This window comes from Rhinolophus ferrumequinum, chromosome 19 (assembly GCF_004115265.2).
Source record: "Rhinolophus ferrumequinum isolate MPI-CBG mRhiFer1 chromosome 19, mRhiFer1_v1.p, whole genome shotgun sequence".
Taxonomy (NCBI): domain Eukaryota; kingdom Metazoa; phylum Chordata; class Mammalia; order Chiroptera; family Rhinolophidae; genus Rhinolophus; species Rhinolophus ferrumequinum.
This window is the reverse complement of record NC_046302.1, coordinates 14,289,476-14,316,705: the sequence shown is the minus strand read 5'-3', so window position 1 is coordinate 14,316,705 and position 27,230 is coordinate 14,289,476. Positions and strand designations below refer to the sequence as shown.

At 39.0% G+C, this 27,230-nt stretch overlaps 1 protein-coding gene across 1 annotated transcript in view; it reads right to left on the bottom strand.

Moving 5' to 3' along the window:
• The window catches only part of LPIN2 (lipin 2), a 77,796-nt gene extending 55,826 nt beyond the window's left edge, over positions 1-21,970 (bottom strand). Inside the window, exon 1 of the mRNA XM_033087443.1 lies at positions 21,752-21,970. The gene's annotated coding sequence lies outside the window, so the exon portion shown is untranslated. The remainder of the gene's footprint in view (positions 1-21,751) is intronic.
• Between the last annotated feature and the right edge of the window lie 5,260 nt (positions 21,971-27,230).

The window sequence follows — 27,230 nt, the reverse complement described above, 5'->3', positions numbered from 1 at the left end:
TTTGAGCTGTGAATAAATGAATCAGATGCAAACAGGTCTTTCTAAGGCACAGAGGAGGAAAACAAGGGTCTCCTGGGGTCAAAGGTCCAGCTTAAAGTGACTCTTCCAATGATAATCTTGAAGACTTATATTTTAACTTTAAAATTCAATATATTTTGTATCCTGCTGATACTTAATATAAGTATTTCTTAATATTAAAACAGTGACTAGTCAAAGTTTAAGGGTTAATGTACAACATTTACTGTATGGCCTAGACTATCCTCACTGTACATATCCCAGTTTAAGAAGTTTAGGACGAAATAATCTCTGAGCTCTAGCCCTTCTGACACTAACGCTTTAGGTCAAACATTCACCCAATATTTTGAGACCGGAGAGAGAATACTGAGAGCTGTGTGGCTGTAGCAATCAAGTCTTTCTGTTTGATCATTAAGAGAATAGAGCTAAACAGCCCAATCAAGGATCAGAAGAGTCATGGCTTGACTTGTCATGAATTCTAGACAACACTTCCAATAAAACACCGTGTTTCCCCCAAAATACAACCTAGCCGGACAATCAGCTCTAAACGTCTTTTGGAGCAAAAACTAGTTAAGACCTGGTATTATTATATTATATTATATTATATTATACCCGGTCTTATAGTAAAATAAGTAAAATATATAGTAATATATAAGGCCCGGTCTTATATTATAGTAACATAAGACCGGGTCTTATATTAATTTTTGCTCCAAAAGACGTGTTGAGCTGATTGTCCGGTTAGGTCTTATTTTTGGGAAAACATGGTAAAGCCAAAACAAGTGAGAAACCCTCTGCCCTGCTCAGAACCCCCATGTGGCTGCCTCACAGGGTATATGTGTCTGTCTGTAGCCTGTTAATGACAATGTTTAAATGTTTGCCTTTTTCTTCTCTCATTTCACCCTCTGAATAGCAGTTTGCAATGGCTCTGTCCCCACACTGACACTCAGGGGTGACACCCTAAATATATAAACAATTTATATACTCTGGCTTTGTCAGCACATTTTGTTCACACCCAAGAAATCCTGTTCAAATGCAAGTCATATTATTATCAAATTCGAAATTAGTAAATACTTTTTAAAGTGTGCTACTTTAATCTTTTGGAAACATATTTTTTTGCTATAAACTCACAACTAACGAGCGCACCAGTGTATCACAACACTGAAAGAGGCCAAGTGAAGGTACTTCAGGAAATAGCGTGTTGGTTTGCTTCACTCCAGGACAGAAGTGAGATGGCCTAAAATAGCCAAAGAAAACTACAACAAATAAATGAAGTGAGCAAGAGTTCATGATATTATTAACACAATCTTAAGAAAATTTCACTTAGGTGAAAATTATCACAAATTATGAGATCAGCATCACGTAGAGACTTGAGTCAGTCATATATCTCACATTCCTTGACTCTTAAGAGGAATTTCCCCCTTCTACAGCTGGTTCTGCATAACATTCTAACTAAATATTTTCTGGACCACTTGAAAAACTGCTGATTGCTGTTTTAGTTATTTTGTTGCTGTGACTTTACCTCTTTCAAACAATTACTTACAATTTTGTATTTTAAAAATATTGGTAATTAGCTGATACTCTCCTTCCATCTATGTGATAGAACCGTGACCATAATTTTTTATTAAGTACTTAGAAACCAGGAATTCAGTAATAATCTCTTGGAATATAGAGTTCGTTGGGGAGAACGTAAAAATTCAATCATATATAAAATTCACACAAAAAATAAATACAGTAGGATCTCAAAGCGCACAAAGGACATAAACATCCCATATACATAACAATCATCAACAGTGAGAACATGCTCATGTCTACAGCTGCTACATGGAAAAGCCAGGATATAAACCAAGGTCTGTCTGACTCCAGAGCCTTTGCCTTTACCACACTGTTGATGTTTGATCTACAATTTGCTATCACATTAGTAGGCTTAAAGAAAATACCGCTCAAGCAGGTGGGATTATCATTTTAATATAGAATTATCATGAGTGCTGCTAAGAGTCATCCAGACAGGACAGATGGGTGAGAAAATAAATTATTGATCTTAAATGGATCAGTGGAACCTGGCAACTCTACAATGTTTCTGTGGTCAGCTTGGTCTCCCAAATGTGTTTTCAAACCTGTCTCTCAACCTGACTGCATCTGCATCAGGATATGAAGCATTTCATGCTCTTCTATGCAAGTTCATTTGCGTTCTTCAGGAAATGAACAGCAAAATAGCCAAAATATGTTGCTATGAGAATAATTTAAGAAGTTTACTTTTTCAATATTTAGAAAATTTTAACACTACATCTATGTCTGTTACCAGATTTTAACTGGTAAAATTTAAATTAAAACAAAAATAATCAGAATTCTTAGATTACTGCCTTTCAGAAGTTAGTCTGCCTACTTCCATCTAAAGTTCCCTACAACATATAAGGAAAAGAGAAAAATAGTAGCATTATTACCCATTTATACATGATAATAGTTATATTACACACATACAGATGAATGCAATTCCAAGACGGCAGGAGTAGCTACATTCTTCATTGAGGGTAAAGCCGTAAATCAGCTTTGCTACTAGAGGTTAAATGTTGGTAATGTCTGAAATTTAACCTTGCAATCCCAGGACACAATACAGGATCCAAGAAAGCAAAAAAGCATATGAAAGCAGCAACATTAGAAGAAAGGTTCCCCACATCCAAGGACACAGCACTAATGAAATACAGAATGAGTGTGACATTTTATTATTAATACAATTTATTTTTCTTCCAGAGTCAACACACTTTATAAGGCTCTTATTATTAATACAATTTATTTTTCTTCCAGAGTCAACACACTTTATAAGGCTCTCTGAGGAAAGGATGTTTAGTTTGTGCAAAAATCATTAGCTTTTACAAAAAAATTAATTTTACACTCAAGTTTATAATATGTATTTTAATCACAAAACTTCTAGATATGAAAATAAGCAAACAAAGATAATTTAAGCCAAATGTTCATGAGAAATTGTATGGTAAACCAGTATTTACATTGAAACTATACAAGAAAACACAATATTGGCAGCTTAGTATTAGTTATCTAGTATTTAACTCTGAGTCACAATCTGGAGCTAGTCCTTTGTATACATTATCTCTGATCTACACAACTTCTGTGAAAGACGGATTTGCTTTATCCCTATATTTTACAGATGAGGAAATAGGGGCTCATAGATTTATGTGATACATCCAAGGTTATTAGCTAATTTTTTAAAGTGCCAAAGCCGGGTCCAAATGCTAATCTACGTAGTTTCAAACCTTAAGCTGTCTTCCACAGTACCTTCTAGGGCGTATCACTTAAATTGGAACTCAGATTTAACATGCTAGATATTTTTAAAATCTCAAATACAATAAATTTGAAAGCATAAAATACCTAGGAATAAATTTAACCAAAGAGGTGAAAACCTGCATATTTTATGAGACTGACGCGCTGCCTACTGCGCTAAGAGGGCACCTTGAAAACCTGCATATTTTAAATTACAGAACATTGCTGGAAAAAACTGAAAATGACCTAAGTAAATACAGAATTTCTTGTTTATAGAAACAAAGACTTAATATTGTTAAGATGTCAATACAAACAAAACAATCTACAGATTCAACGCAATCCCTATGAAAATCCCAACACTTTTTTCTTTTGCAGAAACAGAAAGCCAATTCTCATATTGATATGGAATTGAGATTAGCCAAAACAATCTTGAAAAAGCACGAAGTTTGTGATTTCAAAACTTATTACAAAGCTACCGTAATCAAACCAGTGCAGTACTAGCATAAAAATAGACATACAGATCAATGGAATAAAACTGAGTCCAGAAATAAACCCAAACATCTATGGCCGATTTTTGATAAAGGTGCCAAGTACATTCAATGGGGAAAGAATAGTCTCTTCAACATATGGTGCTGAGACAAATGGATTTCCACATACAAAAGAATGAAGTTGGATCCTACCTCATATCATATAGAAAAATTAACTGAAAATGGATCAAAGACCTAAATATAGAGCTAAAACCACAAATGCTTAGGAAAAAACATAGGAGTAAATATTCATGAGTTTTGATTTGGCAAATTATTTTTAGATATGATGACAAAAGCATGAGTGACAAAAAGTAGATAAATTGGATTCCATCAAAATTTAAAACTTTTTTTTGCATGAAAGGATGCACAGTGAAAAAACAAGCTAAAGAATGGGAGAAAATATCTCCAAATCATATGCGCATATCTAATAAGAATTTAATATCCAGGAAATAAAAAGAACTCCTACAACTCAACAACAAAAAGACAAACCACCCAATTATACTATGGGCAAAGGGCTTTTAAATAAGTCTCTCTCCAGAGAAGATACACAAATGGCCAATAAGCACATGTAAAGATGTTCAACATCACTCATCTTTAGAAAAATGCAAATCAAAACCACAGTAAGATACCATTTACACTAACTAGGATGGGTATAAAAAAGAGAAAACAGAAACCAAAATAAGTGTTGTTGAGGATGTAGAAAAATTAAAACCTTTGTGCAACTGAAACCTGATGGGAATATAAAATGGTGCAGCCACTGTGGAAAATAATTTGGCAGTTCCAATCAAAAAGCTAAACATAGAATTACTGTATGATCCAGCAATACCACTCCTAAATATATATCCAAAATAACTGAAAACAAAGACTCAAACAGATACTTGTAAACAAATGTTCATGCAGTATTATTCACAACACTGCTAAAAGGTAGAATCCAACAAAGCTCCTGAATATACCATCTTTACAGAAAGTATGCACACAGCAGTGTGTGTGTGTGTGTATCCACACAGCCATGCATCTAATTTTGTGGTTTGTGGATCTTGTGGAATGCATCTATGGCTGGTATTGGACCCTGAGAGCCCCCGATTCTCATCCAAACTGTTGTTTGAAAGATGAGAACATGCAGGTACTGAAAAATTAAATACTTCCCAGCTAAAGTAGATAAAACATGCTCAATCTAGCCTTACATCATATAGTAGTAACACCTTTAAAATGAAACAGTACATAATGTCTATAAATGCTTGCCGAGCATTCAGGAAGGATGGTGCTATGGAAGTATTCATTTAACAAACATTTTTCTAGTGCCTACTGCATGCCAAGTGCCAGTACTGCCTCTAACCCTGGGCAAGAGGGGCCTGGGGCGGGGTGCACTTTGGAAGGCCCTGCAATATAATAAACCCAAAATAAAAAGACGACGTTTATTTTTCTTTTCAGACCTCTAGGAATGTTTTCTGAAAACAATTTCGCTGAGGAACGGGAGGGAAGCACAAGCCCGAGTGCCCCCCTAGACCGGCACCTCGCGTACCCCCAGCAGATCTGTGCTCGTGCTCAGGCGGTCACAGGACGGGGCAGCGCTGGGAAAGGGCCATGCTGGGAACGTTGGCCAGGCCGTGATGCGAATCACAGTTTTAATAGTTTAGCCCAAGAATTCTCAGCCTCGGCATAGTGACATGAGAGTCAGATCATTGTTTCTGGGGTGTGGGGGGCACAGCACCCCTGGCCTCCCACCACTAGACGCCAGGAGCACTCTCCTAGTTGTGACAACGAAAACAGTCTCCACTCATTTCTGAGTATCCCCTGGGGGCAAAACTTCCTCCAGTTGAGAACCACTAGTTTAGACAGATGGTATGTGGCTCTGTATTTATATGCCTATTCCAGCAGGACCCTCACAAATATTAGGGGCGGGCGAGTCAGGCACATAGCTTGGTTTTTAATTTAGACGATCGAGTTTTAAATTATAGCTCTACCACTTTACTAAGTTTCCCCAGCACTTAACCTTTCTGGGCTTCAGTTTGACCTGAGCTTCATACGACCACTCCATAAGGCCTGGGTCACAATACCTACCAGGGAGGGCTGCTTCCAGGACTCAATGAGGTAGCACTTGGAAAGTACTAGTAGCTTAATAAATATTAGTTCTCTTCCTTCTTTCCATTAAAAAAACAATGTATTGAACAGCTGCAAGGCCTATGCCACATAGGTGCCTAGCAGATGACTGTTAAGCTAGGAACCCTGCCATCAAGGAGCTCACTATTTAATGAGGGACACAGGAAACTAAACAAGTGACTAACAATCTAATTCCCATTTCAATCAACAGATCTTTTTATTCCTGTTTTCCTTCCTAAACCATTTCCCCATTTCCTAAAGCCCATTCAACTGAGGTCCAACCTTCAGCCTATTTGTACAAACAGTATGGGTCTAATTCACATTCCAAATAGCCAACATAAGAATAGAATGGGTCAGAAGAAACCTAGGGATGTACAGAATGGCCTTAAGGTAAAAACTACTGGATCCAACTACCCCAAGACACCCTACTGGGTCCAAATCAGACCAGCCTCCCCAAAAGGCAGATAAGGCATCTTCCCCAGTGTATTCCTTTCTTCCAAGTTTTGGTGTAAAACTGTTAAGTCACATCAACACTCTACCAAACACTGTTTAACATGGATGCTGTCTTTCAATGACCTGTGAAAGACACAATAAATCAATCCCATTGATATGCCACTGTTCAGCATGTTATTAGTAGTCCTTTTTTCTCTGAACGATCTTTAAATTAAATGTAGGTGCTACCCAGGATAAAAATCACTATCGTCACTATAGTCACAACTCTTAAACAGCACAAAAGTAAATACGAGTCATCTCTCCAACATGCATGATCCACTAGATGTTGCTCTGAATGACTTCTGGCTATTTCCAAAACCCCAACCTACCTTGAATATCCACTACTGAATATAAAACGATATATTTTGAGACTCTGAAAACAATTTTAAAAGAAAGTGGTATTCCAAAATGTTTTTGAGAACGACTGTACCACAGAAATGCACATATAGCCACTAAAGTGGGCAATGTACATTTATTTGGTTGCGTAAGTCTTTTGTCACATTCCTTCAGTCACATTTTTTTAATAATAAAGATTTATTCAAGGGTCTTAGAGTTTGAAAACTGGAAACACAGCTAAGCAAAAACCCAGAAGTGTTCCAAAGAAGAAAGAAAAGTTAAGAGTTCTTTACTAAAAGTACACTCTTGAGAACTATCAGTCCTGCATTCTTAGCCCTAGGGTTGGTTCAGGAGTCAGGATGATGGATGCAAGGTGGTCCAGAAGATGGGCACCAAGAGGTCTGGTTATGTCTGGTGATCTGGATAATGGATGTCAGGGGGTCTGGATACGTGAGGTAATCAGAGAGTTACCTGGAGGTTCGGTATATATCCAGATGTATATCTAGGCATTGACACAGGGCTGGAAAGTTCAAAAAATGTAAGTTTCCAGGCTAATCAGAATAAGAATCAAGTCTTTCCTCATGCCTCAAGCTTCATAACATTAATAATTTTAGCAGCTTCGTTAAAATGACTCTATTTTACATAATTCCTATATTCACTTTTTCCTCAATATCATGGCTGTAGCACAAGTAATACCATTTGACCCTGTGCTTTTTCTCTTTAACACCATGCATAAATCTTGTAGTAAAAAAATTTCACAGCTAAAGTGAAAAGGAAACAAATCTCTGTCATTCTTATATGTTCCACTGTTACCCCTCTTTCTCCTTATAATCTTTCCTCCTGGAAATTATTTGGTGAAATGCAGTTTTAAGAATTATTCAGCAAAATATTTTTAAATGAATTTATTGGGGTAACATTGGTTAATTATATATAATTTTCAGGTGTACGAGATTATAATTCGACACCCATGTTTCCTTATATTTGACCCTCTTTACCCACTTCACCCTTTCCCACCCCCTTTCCCCTCTGGTAACCACCACTCTGTTGTATCTATGAGTTTGTTACTTTGTTCATTACCTTTGCTTTATATTCCACATATGAGTGAAGTCATATGGTTTTTGTCCTTTTCCATCTGACTTATTTCCCCCAAAATAAGACCTAGTCGGACCACCCGCTCTAATGCATCTTTTGGAGCAAAAATTAATATAAGACTCGGTATTATTTTACTATAAGACTGGGAATAGAATAGAATAGAATAGAATAGAATAGAATAGAATAGAATAGAATAGAATAGAATAGAATACCAGGTCTTATATTAATTTTTGTTCCAAAAGACGCATTAGAGCTGATGGTCCGGCTGGGCCTTATTTTCGGGGAGGCAGGGTACTATTAATACTATCAAGATCTACCCACGTTGTCACAAATGGCAATATTTCAATTTTTATGGCTGAGTAGCATTCCATTGCAGTTACATTTTTCAATAGGAGTACCAACGGATTCCTTATTATCCATTTGTAATGAAGCACAAAACTGAAGAAACTTGGGGTAATTAGATTTTTATGGGTAAACTTTAGATTTATTAATAACATGTTGTACCTGCTATTTAAATAGAATATTTTTCATCATGAATTATGTTCATGAATTATCAACATCCATCACTCCATCTCAATAAGCATGGTGAGGCTGCAGGAAGAATTGACTATTTGCTCACATCCTAGGACAGTATGTATGTTATGAATGTATGTATGTATGTATGTATCAAATATCATATGAGGTGTGATCAAACAATATGGTGAATGTTTAAATAAAAAAATGTATTACAGTAAAAGACACATTGCCATTAATGCCCCTCAAAATACGCCCCCTCACTTCGAACACACTTACCCCATCATTCTTGCCGCTTCTGAAGCAGTTCTGGAAGTCCTCTTTCATGAGTGTCTTTAGTTGTGCTGTCGTGGCTGCCTCCATGTCCTGAATCATTTTGACTTTGGGGAAGAGCCAGAAGTTGCACGGTGCCAGATCTGGTGAATAAGGTGGATGAGGACACACCATAATGTTTTTATTTGACAGAAATTGCTGTACCAGAAGCGGTATGTGACATGGGGTGTTGTCATGATGGAGGATGATTTACAGCATACTTTAAAACACACCTTCTCAACAGTAGCTCACACCTGACTGACTACACCGAACAAGTTGAAACTTGTCACACACTGTTAGTAAGGTTCCACATGCCGCTTCCCATATTGAAGAGCCCTGCCTTTCTGTTGGACGGCACTCGGCAGCAGCATTCACCATTATTTTTTATCACAACGGGAAGGCTCCATGTCACACATCGATTCTGGTATGGCAATCTCCGTCAAATAAAAATATTATCATTATGGTGTGTTCCCCTCCACCTTATTCACTGGATCTGGCACCGTATGACTTCTGGCTCTTCCCCAAAGTCAAAATGACTACGAAAGGTAAATGTTTTGAATCGATTTAGGACATTGAGGCAGCCACAACAGCACAACTAAAGACACTCATGAAAGGACTTCTAGAACTGCTTCAGAAAGTGGCAAGGATGGGATAAGTGTGTTCAAAGCAAGGGGGAGTATTCTGAGGGGGAATAATGGCAATGTGTCTTTTACTATAATGATTTTTTTTCAATTTAAACATTCACCACATTTTTTGATCAACCTCATCCATATATATCCCAGAACAACGAAACCACATCCAGCTCCAGATTCTTCACCGTCACACACAGAAAGAATCATTTGATTTTATAGAGACCCTGCCACAGACACCAAGTTCTCTAAATCTGTTAAGAATTCAAAAGCTGATTGTAAGCTTTTGCATAAGAGATGCCAGATTCAACACTTCATGAATATGTACACTTCATTTCTGGAGGTTTGTATTTTTCTATACCTAACTGAAATTCAAAGGAATATTAGTGAGGTCAAAGCTACAGCAATCACCTTTGGGACATCAGAATGCCAAGCCACTGTGCTTGTAACCATTCAGTGTCCCAGGATGAAATCAAGACAGTGCCATGATTCTAGTTAAATGCTGACATAAGCAATCTGATCAAGCTCACGTACTGCATCAATCACTTTACAGTGACTCCTGTATGTGAAGAGGAGGACCTTCCCTGATTACTAGAAGCACACTAATTTAAAAGAAATAAAACAACAACAAAAAACAAGTACCAAACTCTCATCTTATTTAATTGATCTCATAAAAGTGACCAGGAGAATTCCTCAGTTCCTGTAACACAGTTTTCTCAAACACCTCCAATCTCTCTTGCATTTAACTATCAGGAATGCAGCCCCCCAGTTTTCCAGAGGGAAGTCTTTTAGATCAGGAAGTACAAATTCACTACTTCTCCACCTGCCTCTTTGGAACTGCCCAGGTCCATCTTTCTCAGTTAAATAGAACATGGCAACCAGGGTGCCAAGAGCAGGGATGTGAACTCCTGTACAGCCACGTAGAGATCCTACTCGCAACGCCAGGCATCCCAGGCAGGTGTCTGCAGCCAGCCCTGGGGAAATGGGCAGAGGCTGTGGAGATGCCAATGCCAATTAAAATACAGCTTGAATTTCATGTCCTGCTTTATTTTGCAGAGTGCCTACTGGGATCCCAGTAGAATTTTCAGAAATATTAGGAGGGGGATCTCCTTTTCCTGGTTCTGAGAGGACATTTGGTTGGATAAAATGAGAGGCTGTGGAGACAGCGTCCAACTGCACGGTTGCTGTCAGCGCCTGCCATCACTCCAGCTGGAGGTATGTCCTAGTTGTACGCAGCTTTGCAAAACAAACTCCAGGTAAGTCTGTGCCTGTGTGTCATCCCAAGCCTACCTGCACACAGAGCAACTTCAACAAGAGAGAAGGACTTCCAAGAACAACAGCAGGTCAGGGAGGCAACATTTTGGAATGCTGGAAAAGAAAGCTTATTTCCCTCACTGATCAGTTTAAAAGCAGCACCCACCTTGATGTGTCAGGCACTATGCTATTCTGAGCTGTGATCAAGCAGTGAACTTACCTGACGAGGTACTTGCTCTCACAGCACTTAGATTCTAATGGAAGAAGAGACACAACAAATAAAAAATAAAATTCTAGACTGGGATAACTATTATGAAGGAAATTAAAGCGAGTGGTGCTGTCAGAAAATAAGGAAGGAAGGGCAGGAGGGGGCTTCTTTAGGTAAAGGGCTTAGGGAGCCAAAACCCAGAAAATGTATGATAGAATTTTAAAAAACAAACTCCAGGAAGGTTCACATCTGAAAAAGAAACAGGGTTTAAATAACATGGGAGATACAGCATTAGAACCTGGCGATCATGTATGCTGTGATTTACTTTCTCACAAGGCACTGCTGCTGTTCTTTCTTTAGTCATTTTGCCAACCTTCAAATTACTTTAGAAACAAAGCAAGAGTGGAAAACGAGGTGACTCAGATACTAAGTTAAACATTCAGGAAACCAACAGAAATTTTCACAGTCACACAAGTCTGGACAAAAATCTTCAGTTGTAATCTAAAAATTACTTCCCAAGAGTTGCTTTCTGATCTTCATTGAAGACAGATGTGACTAAAAGCATCTTTAAAAATATTACTATAACTAGACATTCTATTAAACACAGAGAATGTCACACACTTCACCTGCATTCCCTCTTGCAACTCACTGCTATGAATTGAAAACTGTCTCAAAAAAATAAGCTGAAGTTTTAACCCTCAACCCCTCAAAATCTAACCTTATTTGGAAACAGGACCTTCTTCTTCTTCTTTTTTTTTGGGTGTTGTCCACAGAGTTTGTGTTACTCTTCCATCTTTAAAACTTCACATTCCACAGTGTTTGTGCATAGGTAAATATTTTCTTCTATATTTTCCATAAAACTTAGTATTACATATAGATCACAAGTTTCGCTACATGAGTTCTAGGTGCAGAATTTATCTTCAATTCTGAAACTGGAAACAGGATGTTTACAGAGGTAATCAAGTTAAAATGGGGTCATTAGGGTGGGCCCTAATCCAATTCGACTGGCTTCCTCATAAAAAGGGGAAATGTGGACAGAGACACACAAAACACAGGGAGAAGCCATGTGAACATGAAGGTAGAGATCAGGGTGCTGCACGTACAAGCAAAGACATGCTAAAGATTGCCAGCTAACGGTCAGAAGCTAGGAGAGAAGCAGGAACAGAACGTCCCTCACAGCCCTCAGAAAGAACCAACTCTTCTGGCACCTTGATCTCAGACTTCCAGCCTCTAGAACTGTGACAATAAATCTCTATTGTTTAAGCCACTCCGTCAGTGATACTTTGTTACGGCAACTCTAGCAAACTAATACACTCACTGAACAGAACAGCAAAAAAAAAATATAAAAGGGATAACCCACAAGTACAAACAGAATAGAGAAAATGACAGGAAATGAAAGGTTAAATTAAGTTTTTGAAAGATGAAAATGAAAAAAAAAAAGACCAGAAAATACGGAAGTGCTCAAAACAAAAGCCCACATTAGTGGAGTTATGGCAAAACAAAAATGACAACTACAGGAAAATTTCCCAGCATCAAAGATATGATTTTCCAAATTAAAAGTTCCCATCAAATGTCCAGCACAAAGGAGAGAGAAGTACCTGTACTGTTGTGGGCTCCACCAACAGTCAAGAGATAAAGATGCCGAAAGACAACGTTAACGGTTCCTTGGTTACTTTAATGGCAAAGGACTCAGAAATCTCCACGCGGCAGGGCTACACAAAGCAGGATGCACAGCACACTTGCAGTCAGAGCTATCACATCCCAGGGATGGCCACCTCCCAAACTCTTCATGAGGACACAGAGCTGCAGATGATCTGCTTGTGGGCTGAAGCCTCAGTAGGCCTGAGAAGCACTGACTACATTCTCTGTGTTTTTATGCCCTTCTGACCTACAGAGACTGGTGACATACCTGCCTGCTAGCCAGGTGCAAGTATACAAAACAAAGCCAGGACCATGGGTTCACCATGAAGCCAGGTGAAGAGGGTACAGCCCCAGTGCTCCAGTCACTTCCTGACCATGAATGCTCCAGGGACAGAAACTGCAAATCACAAACAAAGCTACACTATCAAGAGATGAGAAAATATGGAGAGACTTTAAAACGAAATACAATAAAGGCGCAAAAAACAAAATAAAAATAAAAATTTGGGACAAGGGGATAAGACAGAAGGAGAAGGAAGTAGAAGGAGAAACAGAAATTTAAAAGCTTAGAACTTCTTAAAAAGGAAAACTACTTCCATCCTAGCATTCTATTAACCAGTTTAACTATCAAGTATGAGACTAGAATAAATTTCCACACAGGTAAGGTCTCACAGAAGTGACCTTCCGTGAACTCTTTCTCAAAAAAGCTGCAGGAGGATGTGCCTACCAAAATGGGGAAGCATGCCGAGAGAGGAATATCTAGGGAACAGGACCCAATTCGGGAGAAGTTAATGGGATTCAGGTAAGATGTTGATTGCACTGTGGAGTTTTGTAGTTCTGTCAGAAACTGGGGGCCTGAATTTGTGACTGGTACTGAGAAGCAGAAGTCAACAAAACAATTAAGTCCAGAGAAAACAAAAATTTGAACTGGTAAAGAAATTAAATCATTGCACATGCTTGTTTTGAACAATATTTAGTCATTACAGCATAAACAATGAACATTGAGAAAATAAAAAATTATGATAAAATTATATTGGGATAGAAGAAAATGTGTGTAAGGAGGGTTACATAAGAGATGAATTCTCATCTTGCATAATAGGAAATCCATAGACAATGTCTAAAATCGAAAAACCAAGCTATCGTATGATAAGCATACAAACATGGAAATTTTTACCCACAAGAAACAGGTAAAAGAGTTGAAAGAAGCTGCTTCTAATAAGCAGTAATCAGCAGTGAGTAGGAGACTGTGTTTCCCATTATATACCTCAAAGTACTATTTGAATTTTTAAACTATATATTAAAATCAAAACTTAAAACTTGAAAGATAAATAGAACTATTATGTGATGCAGCCTTATGACAAAGAATGATATTGACAGGAATGAAAACTACTAGGAAAAAGAAAAAACAAAACACCAAGCAAGTATTAATATACGCACTGTGAATTTCGTTTTGTTTTTAATTAGGAAAAGCTCTTTTCCAACTCGCAGGATCAGCATCTGTGGTCCATTTGAGCTTTAGGTATGTCTCATTAACAAGACAAAATGAAACAGGAAATTTAAATACAGCTAAGTTCCTATCAAGTTATCTGGTTCATTCACTTGGGATGAGAAAATGTCCTAACACAAAAGCCTTTTTCCATTCTATGGCAAGGATATCAGCAAAAGATTTAGCCAGCATTTAAAAGGATGACATTCAAAAGATTAAAAAAAAAAAAAAAAAAGTCAGCCACCATAACAATACAGGTATATTAGTGTTTTTCAACTAGCAGAGAATAAAATTTCATGAAGTTTTATAACCGAGGGAAATTTTCATAAAAAACAATTATTAGAGTTCATAGAAACATGTTGATTACTTAGCAACTTCACGACTAGTAACAGAATTTCTTCCAGTTAAGTATTCACCTACCTACACTATACACACCAAGTACAGAAGACAGCTCTGCTTTCTAGATACAAAGATAAGAGATAAGGCTCCACCTACAGGCCTGGACAACAAAATTTTGATGGCAAATTCACAAGGCTTAAATTTATAAACATATGTAGTACGTAAGACTTATATACAATATTACTAACTTATAAAAGTATATTTTCTATTTTGACACTTAAAATAAAAACACTGTGTCAAGATAGAAATTTTAAGCAAGCACATGAAGCAATCTCCTATTTGCGACAAACATCTTTCAACTAAACATATTCTCATGCTAAAAATACAAGCACAGAAGCTCTCTCCAAGATATTTCCCATGACTAACTTTCAATCACTCATGCTATTACTCCCTTCTCAATCCCTCCCTACCACAGTTTTATAGAAGTAGACTTTATATAGAATCAGACTTATTTGATTCCCCTACAAGACTGTAAGCTACTTCAGAGCAAAAGGGATATTGTGTTCACCGTTTTGTCCTTTGCCCTTGTGCCTCTCCACAGTCATCGGGTCTTTTAAGAGTTTCTAGCCTGTTGCCCTGCCTCAGTCTCTAGGCAACTGTGGCTGTGGTTTAGTACACAACCTCACCTAATACTCAGAATCGGTCCATCACTACGTATTGCTCTCTCCATACTATAGTCGATACAACTGAATAAACAATATACCAAAAGTGTACTCATGAGTTTGGGAATGACTGAGGGTCTATGAATGTATTTACATTTAATGAGAGGTTCTTCTGTATTGAATTATTGAAGAACACCAAATCATTCATTTATTCAATTTATTCAATGAAATTAAAACACCATTAAAACTCCAATATTATCCACACCTGTTAAGTTACCAAGTGAGTCAAACAATACAGTGTAAAAAGAACCAGTTCAAAAAATAAATCTGCTCAAAAACTCAAACTTAGATACTCAACAATATTAGGGTTTCAGCTGGCTACCCACAATGTGATAGGACAAGGGTTCCTGAGTGGAGTAACTGCCCAACTCTGAAATGCTCCTACACATAGTCCAGTCCTATGTAACCCAGGGGTCACGGAGTACAGTTCTCAGTCAGGAATAGTCAAAATTACCAGGGAAAATCCTTGAAGAAGGTATGCTGGATAACAACACACTATGTCTCAAAAGTCCAACTGAGTCCATTTCTCCTTCCCAACACTAAACAGAATCGCCTTGCTCTCAGGCTGAGCCCAACAGCGGTATGTAGCTAGAGCTGGGGGCGACGTTTTAAACGCTTGGGACCAACTGAGCAGTGATGTGTTTGCATTGTGGAAGGCAGGCAGAGGAAACTCAGATTCACTCTTTCCACAGCAGGCACCAAGTAGGCGTGGCGGGGCCGAATCACCTCCACTGTTTTCTTGGCTCGTATTTCTCTCCCTGGCACAGGTGGATTTGCATACATAAATGATTCATAGAAATCCAAGGCCCATACGCAGCAGGTGCTATTCTATTCGCAGTTTATAGATGCTGACATTAAAAATAAGTTCTCCAGTTCTACCTAATAGAGTCAAAACAAAACCCTAAAATTGATTTAAGCATGTCAAATAGATGCACAAGAATTCTTATAGTTCCTGGGCAGCGTGGTGGCACAGGATCGGGGCACTGGAGTTAGGTCAATGTCACCACACAATTGTGTGCCTTTGGCAAATCTCTTTCAGATTCAGTGTCTTCACCTAGAAAACGAGGCTTTTATCTCTACCTTGCAGTGTTGTTTTAACTCGAGATAATTTATGTAAAGAACGATGCCTCACCCAAAGAAGGTGTTCAACCATGTAACTGTAATAATAATGACAATCTTCTGCAAACATGAAACAACTCCTAGAAACATTTAGTGTTTGTACAAAGTAGGTATCAGCACCATTTTACAGACTGAGTCTCTGTGAATAGAGTAAATAGATGTTATGTCTATAAAGTCAAATTGGTGCCTATTATTCATCCAAAAAAAAAAAAAAGAAAAACATTAAGAGATTTTAAATCAATATAATGTGTGGACAGAGGCTTTGGGATGTTTTACAAAGAAAAAAATAATTACACTTAGCATCTTAAGAAAAACAAAAAGTATATTCCCTATGGTTCTGCAGTAAGATCAAATATCCTTCATTTATGTTGGTTCAGAAGAGAGGCACACATCAGTTTACAAGGATCACAAATATACAGACTCAATTGTCGAGGAAAGTACCATACCACAATTTAAGGAGCACCAGAGTTCTTAATTCACATTAACTACCTGACGGTTGCACTATCTCATAGTTGATAATAATACAAATCACATCATCAAATTATCAGATGTCTTTATACTAGATTATGCCCAAATACCTTTTAAGGACTACTCATTCTGAAAGCTTCTCTTTTAGAATGAGTTTAAACACCATCTCTCAAGTACAGCTGGACACATCTATTAGGCTGGAGCAAACATTGTGGTTTTTGCAATTATTTTTAACCTTTTAAACCGCAATTACTTTTGCACCAACCTAGTTATCTTGCTAGGAGCAATGATTCATAATACATGTACACTGAATAGATCAGAACCATCCTGGCCATTGTACAACTCCATTGTTTATTCAGAGGTATAAAAAAAGTCTTTTAGGTAATTATCCTCTCTATTATTTCAGAAAAAGGTAAATGCAGAATTCAATCCATTACTAAAAAAGTTATTTGGTACCATGTTTACCTTTTTCCTTGCAGTAAAATAACTAGTCCCAACTTTAGAATTTCTGAACGATGCTTTCCCTATCCTCAGCTTTTTCTTTTCATCTAATAATTACTTAGTATAGCCACCAAAAGCAAAAAACCAAATTTAAACCTAGATCCTGGTAGCAACCCCCCTTTTCTTTGAAATATTAGTCTTTAATAATCAAGTTTCTTCATCTTTTCAAATCTGTGTCCCTTACTTACACCCACTATAATGTTACTTAAAATTTCAACTAAATTAACAAGTGATCAAAAAAATTAAAAATCAAAATAATAGGAGAGAGTACACCAGACCTTCAAAGTTTCCAATGTACTGCAAATAACAGGTCTCTCAGCTGTGCCAGCTCATTCCATTTAAGCTCTTTCTGCACATCAACCTATGAAGATTCGTCCCTTCCTCTTCTCTTTTCATAGCTACTTTTAAAATCAGCAGGGCCTCTGTCTCAACAATACTCCAAAGGTACCCATGTTTAAACATTCCTTCTTCCCCTCCTCAAATCCTACTTTTCCTACTAGAACCTGACAGACCTTTAAGGCTAGCCTCTTAGGGGTACTAGTTCCATTCAATACTCTCCATCTCTCCTCTACTCCTCCCCTTAGTTCAACATTTACAGAAAACAAAGGAGGCAAACTGGCATTGATGCAGGCCACAGGGAGTGTCTGAAAATTAAGGAGAAATAGTTATTTACTCTAATACTGATTAAGAGCTAGAGGAAAGCTGCAGGTTACTTGAGAGCAAACATAAAGTAATACAAAGAGCACAAAATAACGTATCAATACATGTAAAGAGGTGTGCCTCCAATAACTGAAGTTAAGTGAGTACAAAGACAATGATTCGACGTTTGAGGCAGGTGAAGACGGTAGGGAGAAAACTGAGTTGAGGACACTGAGATGAGAAAGTTAGATTTGCTAAAACAGGTAAGAATGAATCATTGTAAATTCTTAAACAGGAAAGATAAAAAAGATGCTAAGAATTGAAAACTTTAAATAAATCACTTTAAATTTTATTTATAAACACATCATGAAGTTCTAAATTCAAATATTACAAAAATAGGCACCACATTCTACATAGATTTTTAAAAGATCACTTTCTAGGATCTCCCCCTCCCATGAACATTTATGTTGTTTCTCAATTACATAGTTGATCTAAATAATCTAAAAATTATTTTAAAAGATCCCCCTTTTAACAATCACATACCACCTTGTCTTTTCAGTCATATCCTCATTATACTGAGGTGAAATGAAAATAGGAAGAGGTGATGCTATAACTGTTTTGTTATGCTTTTCAAGTTAAATAATTTCTGGCTTTCTTCCTCATTTCTTACCAACAATTTTAATACCAATCTAAACTGACAAATAGCACCACTGAAATTTAGCACTGTAAAGCTTTAAAGGAAAAAGAATCTACATAGTAGTCTGTGAATCAAATGAGAAAAAAACACCTACTTTATCATCATGCTAATACTAAAAGTCACATTAGGGGCTTTATCTTGCATTGCAGCACAATTTATCTCCTGATTCTTTTTTTGTTCTCCTTCCCTCTTGATAGACTGAAAACTTAAAGCAAAATCATCCAGTTGCAGGATTTCAGAGGAGCAGACCACCTGGGCCACACTTCCTGTTACTGGTCAGGAGCAGCTGCGCAGGTGAGGACTGCAGAGCTGGAATGGCCCCACTACACACAGGTTGCCACTGACTCTGAAAATACCAAACTGCTTTACCTGGACCGCAGAGGTAAGCTACTTTCCCTCACACATTTGTCTTGAAGAGTACAGGACTGTACACATATAAAGTGTTTAGTGTTAGTAGTAACATAGTGTGTTACTAAAATAAAGAATCAATCAGACAGCAGGGGCGGTGGATTCCAAAGTGCTGCTAATTGCTAGCAAAGCCACCAAGATAACTTCTTATTCAAATACCTTCTTACCAAGATACAGCCATAAAGCTTACTGTTCCAACCTGTAATAAATATCTTCAACATTTTAATATGACATAATTTATATAGGATTCTCTCAACTGGAGGCTCCGCCTACCAACTTGTGAGTTGTTTCATCATGAAGAAGGCAAATGATAGGTCAGAAGACTCTGGAGCTCAGCCAGAAGTAAAACGACTTACTTATGTATGAAGGCGATAAAACAGATAAAAACAAGCTTTCAAAATAAAGGTCCCAAACCACTACCTAGTGACTGGGCAAGTCAATGTGCGCACATGTACAGACACAGTGACAGCAAGGGGGTCAGAGCAAAAAGGAAAGGATTTAAATTAAAGATGGGCAGACTTAAGTCAGACAAATAAAAGCTTCCTGACACAGGTTGCTAAGCATCTAACGGAGGTAGCTGAATCTACTTCCTAATAAGACAAAGCTTCAGGCTGTTACTGTGCTTCTATATATGAGGAAATATGCAGACAAAGATGCATAACCAGAGGAAATAGCTGTTGACACAGAGAACCAAGCTATATTTAAACTAAATATTAATATTTAAATTAGTGCTCAAGTCAGCAGCACATATACTAACGTATTTAAACTAAACATTGCAAAATGTTCACTGTTAAGATCATCAGCTTAATTTAACCTTTTACCACCACTAATGCTTGGCACTGCCAGGATTATTCACCCAAAGCTCACAATTCAGGAAACTTGAGTGAACTCATTCAGGAAGTGCCCTGGCTCTCAGGTCCCTGGTAAGGACACACCGTCTGCTGCTTCCTACCTTTATTCAACAGACCTCAACCAAGGCTCTTCTAAAAGCTGGCTCTGCGTTTGGTATCAGACAGCAACCAGTCTGGCCTTCCAGGACTCCTGGTCTAGTGCAGGAGACAATCCAGTCAGAAATTACAGTACAGGGTGATGAGTACCTTTATTGCTACAACAACATAGCCATCAAGGACTCAAAGCCTCAAATGACTCTACTACCTGCTTAATAGTGGCTTCACTATAGTGCTTAAGGGTTTTCACAGGCTCCTATTTCCGGTTCCTCTTAAACATAAAGCTTCTCTATTGGTTCTCAACTGTGCCATAAAATACTAAAACAGAACCCATCGTCTCCTTTGTGGCATTCTATGGCCACTCTACCAACATTTGGACATGGAGATACTTCAGTCTGATATACCACAATCAACTGCACATTTGATTGGAGAGAAGCCGCCATCCATATGGCCCAACGTTCTTTCACATGTTGCCTGGGCCGTGCTTTTCATACTCTGGCTGTGTATGACCTCAGCAAAATGAGGATGCTGTACTAGGGGACCAGCCCAAGGAGGGCTAAGTCATAGGAATCCCTTCACTGCACCTTGCTGTGGGCCCTGCGGCTCCCCACTTCAGCATCACCTGCTACACTTTTCATTCTTGAGCCATTGGGAACCATCAAATTCAGCCTACCGTGTTTCCCCGAAAATAAGACCTTGCCGGACAATCAGCTCTAAGGCGTCTTTTGGAGTAAAGATTAATATAAGACCCAGGATTATTATATTATATTTATTATATTTATTATATATCATAGTATAGTATACCTAGCCTTATAGTAAAATAAGACCGGGCCTTATGTTAATTTTTGCTCCGAAAGATGTATTAGAGCTGATTGTCCGACTAGGTCTTATTTTTGGGGAAATACGGTATCAACTTAGAAACCATTATATGCCACTAAATTTGTAAATATTTCAAAATATATTTCAAAACTGACTTTGTATTGTCAAAGCGTTATGAACTAATGAGGCCAAGTTTTAATAAATGGTAACACTGAGCATCTCTACTGGGCAGAGCTTCAACACGGCCTGGCTTGACACCAAGGCAAGACACTTTCTCAATTAAAAAAACAGGTTTGGAAAAATAATCCTCAAATATGCATTTAAAATTAGCCTAGCGGCTTGTTAAATAATCCTTCAGGGCATTTCCAAATACTCAAGAGTTCCAGCACTTTCTTAAAGGAAGGGTGATTTTTCTGGCCCTGTTTTTCATTAAGTATCCCTCCGAAATGTAACCTCAAATTTTCAGTGACAATAGTCTTAATTTGTCCAGGCGAGTGGAGAAAACGATGACCCGCCCGGGTTAAAAGTTGAGAAAGAAGCCCTTCCTATGTATGTAGACAAGTTCGATACGAATTAAGATTGGCCAAGGGGCGGGGGTTTGAGAAGAGAAAAACTACTCATACTTCGGATCCGGTCTACAACCTGGAGGCAGACAGGCGGGACCAACAGCCTCAGAGTACTAACAGCCACTTCCCAGCCCCGGCCTCACCGCGGATCACGTGCCGAGGGTGCCCCATCCCCCAGGACCGGAGGCGGGATGGAGACGCGGCCTCCGGCTGCGCTTTCCTCCCGGTGACCGGTGACCGGTTTGGCCAAGCCTCACTTCGGCCTCAGCTCGAGCTTCCATGCCAGAAACCCCGGCGGGTGCGGGGGTCTGAAGTGACCATCACCTGGGGCAGCAACTGGGGCACCCGAATTTTTCAGAGTCATCACGTGCCCTTCTAATTCAACCGGCAACTCCCGGCTCGCCCCCCCAACCTACCCCGCGAGCCCGTCCCGCCACAGCGCTGCGTCTACGTGACGGCGAGGCGACGGCGCTGGCACCTGGGGGCGCGGGCAGGGGCCACTCCGCCCGCGCTGCCCAAGAGGGTCCGGGCCTCCGGGACGGCAGCTCTGAGCCTTGTTGGAGACCCCCGCTACCTCTGAGCGCAGAGACATGACGCCCATGGCGGAGCGCGGCGCAAGATAGCAAGGACCCCGGCCCCGCGCCCGCTTACCTGCGGCGGCTCGACTCCCGGCCCGCGCCGGCGCCAGCGGGCAGCGAGGACCAGCCAGGAAAGACGGGCTTGTGGGCAGCTTAGGGGGCGGGGCCGGCCGGGAGCGCGCGGAGCTCCGGCGCCCGCCGCCGCCGCCGCTGCTTCGGGAGCCGCCTGGGCCGCAGCGGAGCCAGGCGGCCCTCATGAATGAGACGCGGCAGCGGCAGCGGTGGAGCGGCGAGCGGGAGACGCGCGGCCCCGCCCCGGTCACGTGACGCCGCGCTGCACCGCCCTCTCCTGGCCTCGCTCTGGGGCCCACGGCTTCAGAGCTCGCGGATGCCGCTGCCCGCCTCCTGCGCTGACTGGTGGGGACCCTGACCTCTCTCGTGCTGAGGTAAATCCGAGCATTACTTTTCTAAAAATAAAGTTTCTTCTGGTCTCCATGGCAACTCTGCAGCGTGTCAAATGGAACTTAGAGTCCAGTTGCCAAAAAAGAAATATTATTAAAGTGTACAAAAGGCATACGGCATGAATGTTTTATAACCCACTTTGATCACCAGTAGCGCGTCTGATTGGTTATTTTCACATCCCTACTCCCCCACCCCAAATCTTACATCCCCTTTTAAATGTATACTTTTTAAAGAAATGGATTGCTAGTGCTGTGTTATTATTGTTGCACACTGGTTTTTATCTTTTTGCAGCCTGTTTTATTATGAATGGAAGTGCATGTATTACTTCCAAATGCCATTTAATTTCTCAGTATGCATCCTGTGAATGATAATTTATATAGCTTTGAGGATATTGAAAAATAGACATTTATATAAAGCTCCTGTGCGATCAGCCCATCCACAGCACAATTTCTTCCCACAGATGGAGACTGGGCTGTAGGGACCAGGGAACAGGCTCCTTGTTATAGGGCTCCCCTGGGCTGGTTCTGCAGAAGGAACTTCCTCTTCCAAGTTCCTTTGCCCTTTATCTAGCATTCAGCCAAGCTTTGCCCCATCCTTAACCAAGTACCAAAAGAGACATAGTGGTTTCACTGGCCCAAGCACACTAGGAATTTTCCTCTTCTGCGCCTTTTACCTGGCTTCACAAGCGACATAAAAATTTAGAAAGACAAGAACTGGAATTTTCCATCCATATTTCAAAGCATTTTACTCCACTATGGAGAAGTGGAATTAGAGCAAGAAAAAGAGCTGGATCCTCAGTTTCTACATCAATACTAACATGGAAACAGTAAGGCCGTTCTCACAGGATTGTTTTGAGGATGGCACCAGATTACCTATGAAGTGCTTCATTTAGCTTAGTGTCTGGAACCTGGAACATGCCATTACTGTTCATTTTCTTTCCTTTCTTCCATTTTTTCCCACTTAGACTTCGTGTTTCAGGCTATTTTCACTACTTTCTGCCTTGGGAGGGAAATGTTCTGCCAAACTTCCTTTCTTCCTTTGATCATTCAGGAAGTCCTAGGCATCCCTCCCTTTCTCCAACCTTAGATTTGATACCTCACTTTGAATGATTGCTTCACATTTCTAAGATTTCCTCATTCTCTGGTGTCTATCTAATTTATGCCACCACTTAAACAAAGTAGAGACTCATTAAATATTTATTGCATGATATCCCTTCACGTCCCGCCCCTGACACCTAAGAATTGTGTGGGGAGCACCGAATTTTCACCTACTCCACTGGAATGTCAGAGGAAGGAAACTCTTTCTTCACCTGTCCTCTCACCCCACCACCCTCCAGTTCCAAGGGAAGAACCTAACTCTGCTAATTGTCCCCTCTTCCTCAACTCTGGGTTCATCCCTTAGTTTTATCAGGCTTAGGCTTCTTCTACCACTTACGAAGGTGGACGAGGAGCAGAGGAGAAACAGCAGACTTTCTGGTCCCTTTATTCCCCCTTAGGCTACCAACTTATCTCACAGTTTTGCTCCCCAGCCTAGAAAGAGGAGTCGCTAAGATTTTTTACTTCACAGTCTTGCTTCTGCTCCTCCTCCTCCCCTGAAACTGCTCAGGCTAAAGTCACCAACAACCTTCTGATTGCCAAATACAATGGATTCCCTTCAGGTCCTCTTTCTCACGATCTCTGTAGGGTAAGATACTATTGACCACAATTTCCTTCTTTAAACTCCCTCCTCTCATCAACCAGAACTCTTCTGAGAGCCACATGTAAGAGACATGTCTACCAGCAAGGCCCACAGTGATGCAAATGCAGGCTCATCATGTTTACTTCTTCAAGCCTGGTCCTACTGAATCCCCCATGTTGGCTAATTACACCATCATCCATTTAGTCATCCTAGCCAGAAACCTTGGAGGGAGTCTCATGTCCCTCTACTCCCATTCCGTGTCCATCGAGTCCTGTCATTTTCATTCTCTTAAGCTCTCTGTGGAACTACCATGTTGGCCACCTTCAGGGTCCTCCACAGTTGCACAACGTGTGGCCTCACTCCTCTAGCAGTCAGGCCCTTTCTCACCATGTCTCATGATTCACTGCAGGCATATTCAAGCTGGTCTCCCTGCCCTTCATTCTTCCACAGTTCTAAGTACCCTCCATCCTGAATTGCAGATATGACCATGGCACAACTTATTGGCAATCCATTCCGTAGAGGAAAAAGTCCAAGTTTCCCAGCATGGCATCCAGAGTGCTATTTTTCTCTCAAATTTTCTCTTCTGCTCCTTCTACCCGGTATGCTTTATCCATTCGTTTTGCAATGGGATGATTTTTAAAATAAAATATTAACTTCTATTTTTCTCCATGCATTTACCCCCTTAAAAGAATATACCCAGGCATTCTGCTTGTCTCAAGGAACTTCTGGAAAGCAGAAGTTGCCTGCAAGATATTTCCTTCCTGTCTTTAACTCCCAACACTCTGAACTCATTGAGCAACCAATATAACTCAGGAGGAAGAGGACCAGTGAGAAAGGGTCCCTCTGAGGGAATCTGGGAGGGGGAATGATATTCCCTAGAGTAAGAATTAAATCTTCCCAGCCTGAAGTTGGAAGGGAGATGGTCCTATGTCCTCCCTTTGGCAGCTCCCAGGGAAGGTGAATAAACCTTAGAGAAATAATTTTGTTTCCAGTTTGTACATCTTTTCTGTGAGGACAAAAACTAATTAGCATTTTCTGAGCCATCTAGTAATTCTAACTACAAACCTATGAGGTGGCTGCTATCATTTACACCATTTTATCGATGAAGGAACTGAGGCACAGAGAAGCTGAATGACTTGCCTCATGTCTCACAGTTAGTAAGTGATCCTCGGCTTTGTCTCCAGGCCTGCTTGACTCCCAAACCTGTATTTTTACACCACCTTCCATTAGTTGCCTCTACCCTCCCCTGCCTCTGCCTCTACCCCAGTCAATGTCTCTTTTTCTCAAGCTACTAGTCCACCTTGTACAGATCACAATAACACCTATTCCACATATAGTAGGTGCCCAATAAATATTTGATGAGAAATAAATGAGGATTTTAATTTCTAGTGATATGCTCAGCTAGGGTGTCTGGACTTTTTCACTGAAAACAACAAAAATCCGAGGTAAAATATAAAAATATATTCTGGAAGGGATCTATAAACTGGCAAAAAGTTAAGAAATAGCACTAGGACAGAGTAAAGGCCAGAACCCAGATAAATAAGCAGAGCCCAAAGTCAGCTTTTGTCTGGAAGGTATTTGCTGAATCTAGTGAATTTGAATACTGGTTTGTGCAACCTCAGGAATCTTGGGGGCAGAAGTAAAAACCTAGTGTCAGCTTTAAGTGGGGAGTTTAATAAAAGTGGAACCCCAAAAGCAAAATCATAGAAGAAAAACAAATCAATTATTTTTGATCCTACACAGAAATTTCACTAAAGTTGATCATAAATTGAGCCATAAGGCAAGTCTCAGCAAATATTGAAAATTTTGTATTATATTTTCTTAACACAATACAATTAAATCAAGAATCAATTTTGAAAAAAAGATAACTAGAAAAACCAATTTGTTTGGAAATTCATGTATCAAAAAACAAGTCATTATGGAATGTGACAACATTTCAATACTGTGTATCAAATATTTGATACTATGCAGACGTTTGAGAGATAAAAGATAAAACTGAGTAAAAGGAAATTTATAGACCTAAAAGCTAATATTAGAAGAAAAAATGGTTTGAAATGTAAATCGCAAAAGTTAGAAAAAGAACAGCATAATAAAGTCCAATAAAATAGAAGAAAGGAAATAATAAAGAAAAAATGAGAAAATAATAAAATTGAAAATGAACATATAATAGAAATGACCAACTAAGCCAAACACTGGATTTGTGAAAGACTAATAAAATGTAAAACCTCTGGTGAAAAGTGATCAAGGAAAAAAGAGAAGGTACAACAACAACATGAGGAATAAAGAAAAAGCTATAATCACACATGATGAAGAAATTACAAAGATAAGGGAATTTTGTGAATATTTTTTAAGCCAATTAATTTGAAAACTTAGATGAAGTGGGAAAATATTAAGTTAATAAAACTGAAATAGAAAACCAGAATAGACTCATTACCATTCAAGAACTTGAGTCTATTGTTAAATATTTTCTGCAAAGAAAAATCCAGGCTGAAACGATTTTACCGGCGACTTCTACCAAACACTCAAGGAATAAATAATCCTAATCTCACACAAGCTATTTCAGAGTATAGGAAAAAGAAATTATTCCTCAAATCATTTTATGAGGATAGCATAACCTTATAACAAAATCTAGTAGAGTGTGAGAAACAAAAATTTCTGGCCAATATCACTTACAAGTATAGACACAAATCCTAAGCAAAATGTCAGCAATTTAAATCCAGCAAGATGATATATCATAGCCAAATTTATTTACCTAAGAATGCAAGGTTTTAGATAAGAAAAAAATATTAATGTAATTCACATTAAAAGATTAAAGGAGAAAAATTATATGACAATGTCAGTAGATTTTTTTTAAAAACAGCCTTTGATAAAATTCAGTATCCACCCAGAAGAAATTCATAGTAAATTAGGAAAAAAATTTTTTTGATAAAAGGTTTTTATAAAAATCTACAGCAAAACAAAATAAGTAACCATTCCTTTTAAAATGGGGAACAAGATAAGTGTGCTGCCATCTCCACTTCTAATCAGTATTGCACTAGAGGTTCTAAATAGTGGAGTAAGGCCAAGAAGAAGAAATAAAATATATAGTTTTGAAATGAAGAAATCACAATGACAATAGAATTTGTAGAAAATTCAAAAGAATATGGACATAGTCTATTGAGATGACTATGAGAGTTTAGCAATGTTGCTGGGTACAAAAGTCAATATACAAAAATCATTAGCATTTATATATACTAGCAATAAACAGAAATGACACTTTTGGAACGATGCCATACAATGTTTACTCTAATTACCTCATACTCCAAAACCTATCATATTTCTATACAACTGCCCATTCTTCATCACAGCTAGCATTAAAATACACAGGTCTAACTGTTTATTTGGGTGTTTATTTCCTGAAAAAGGCGCCTGCA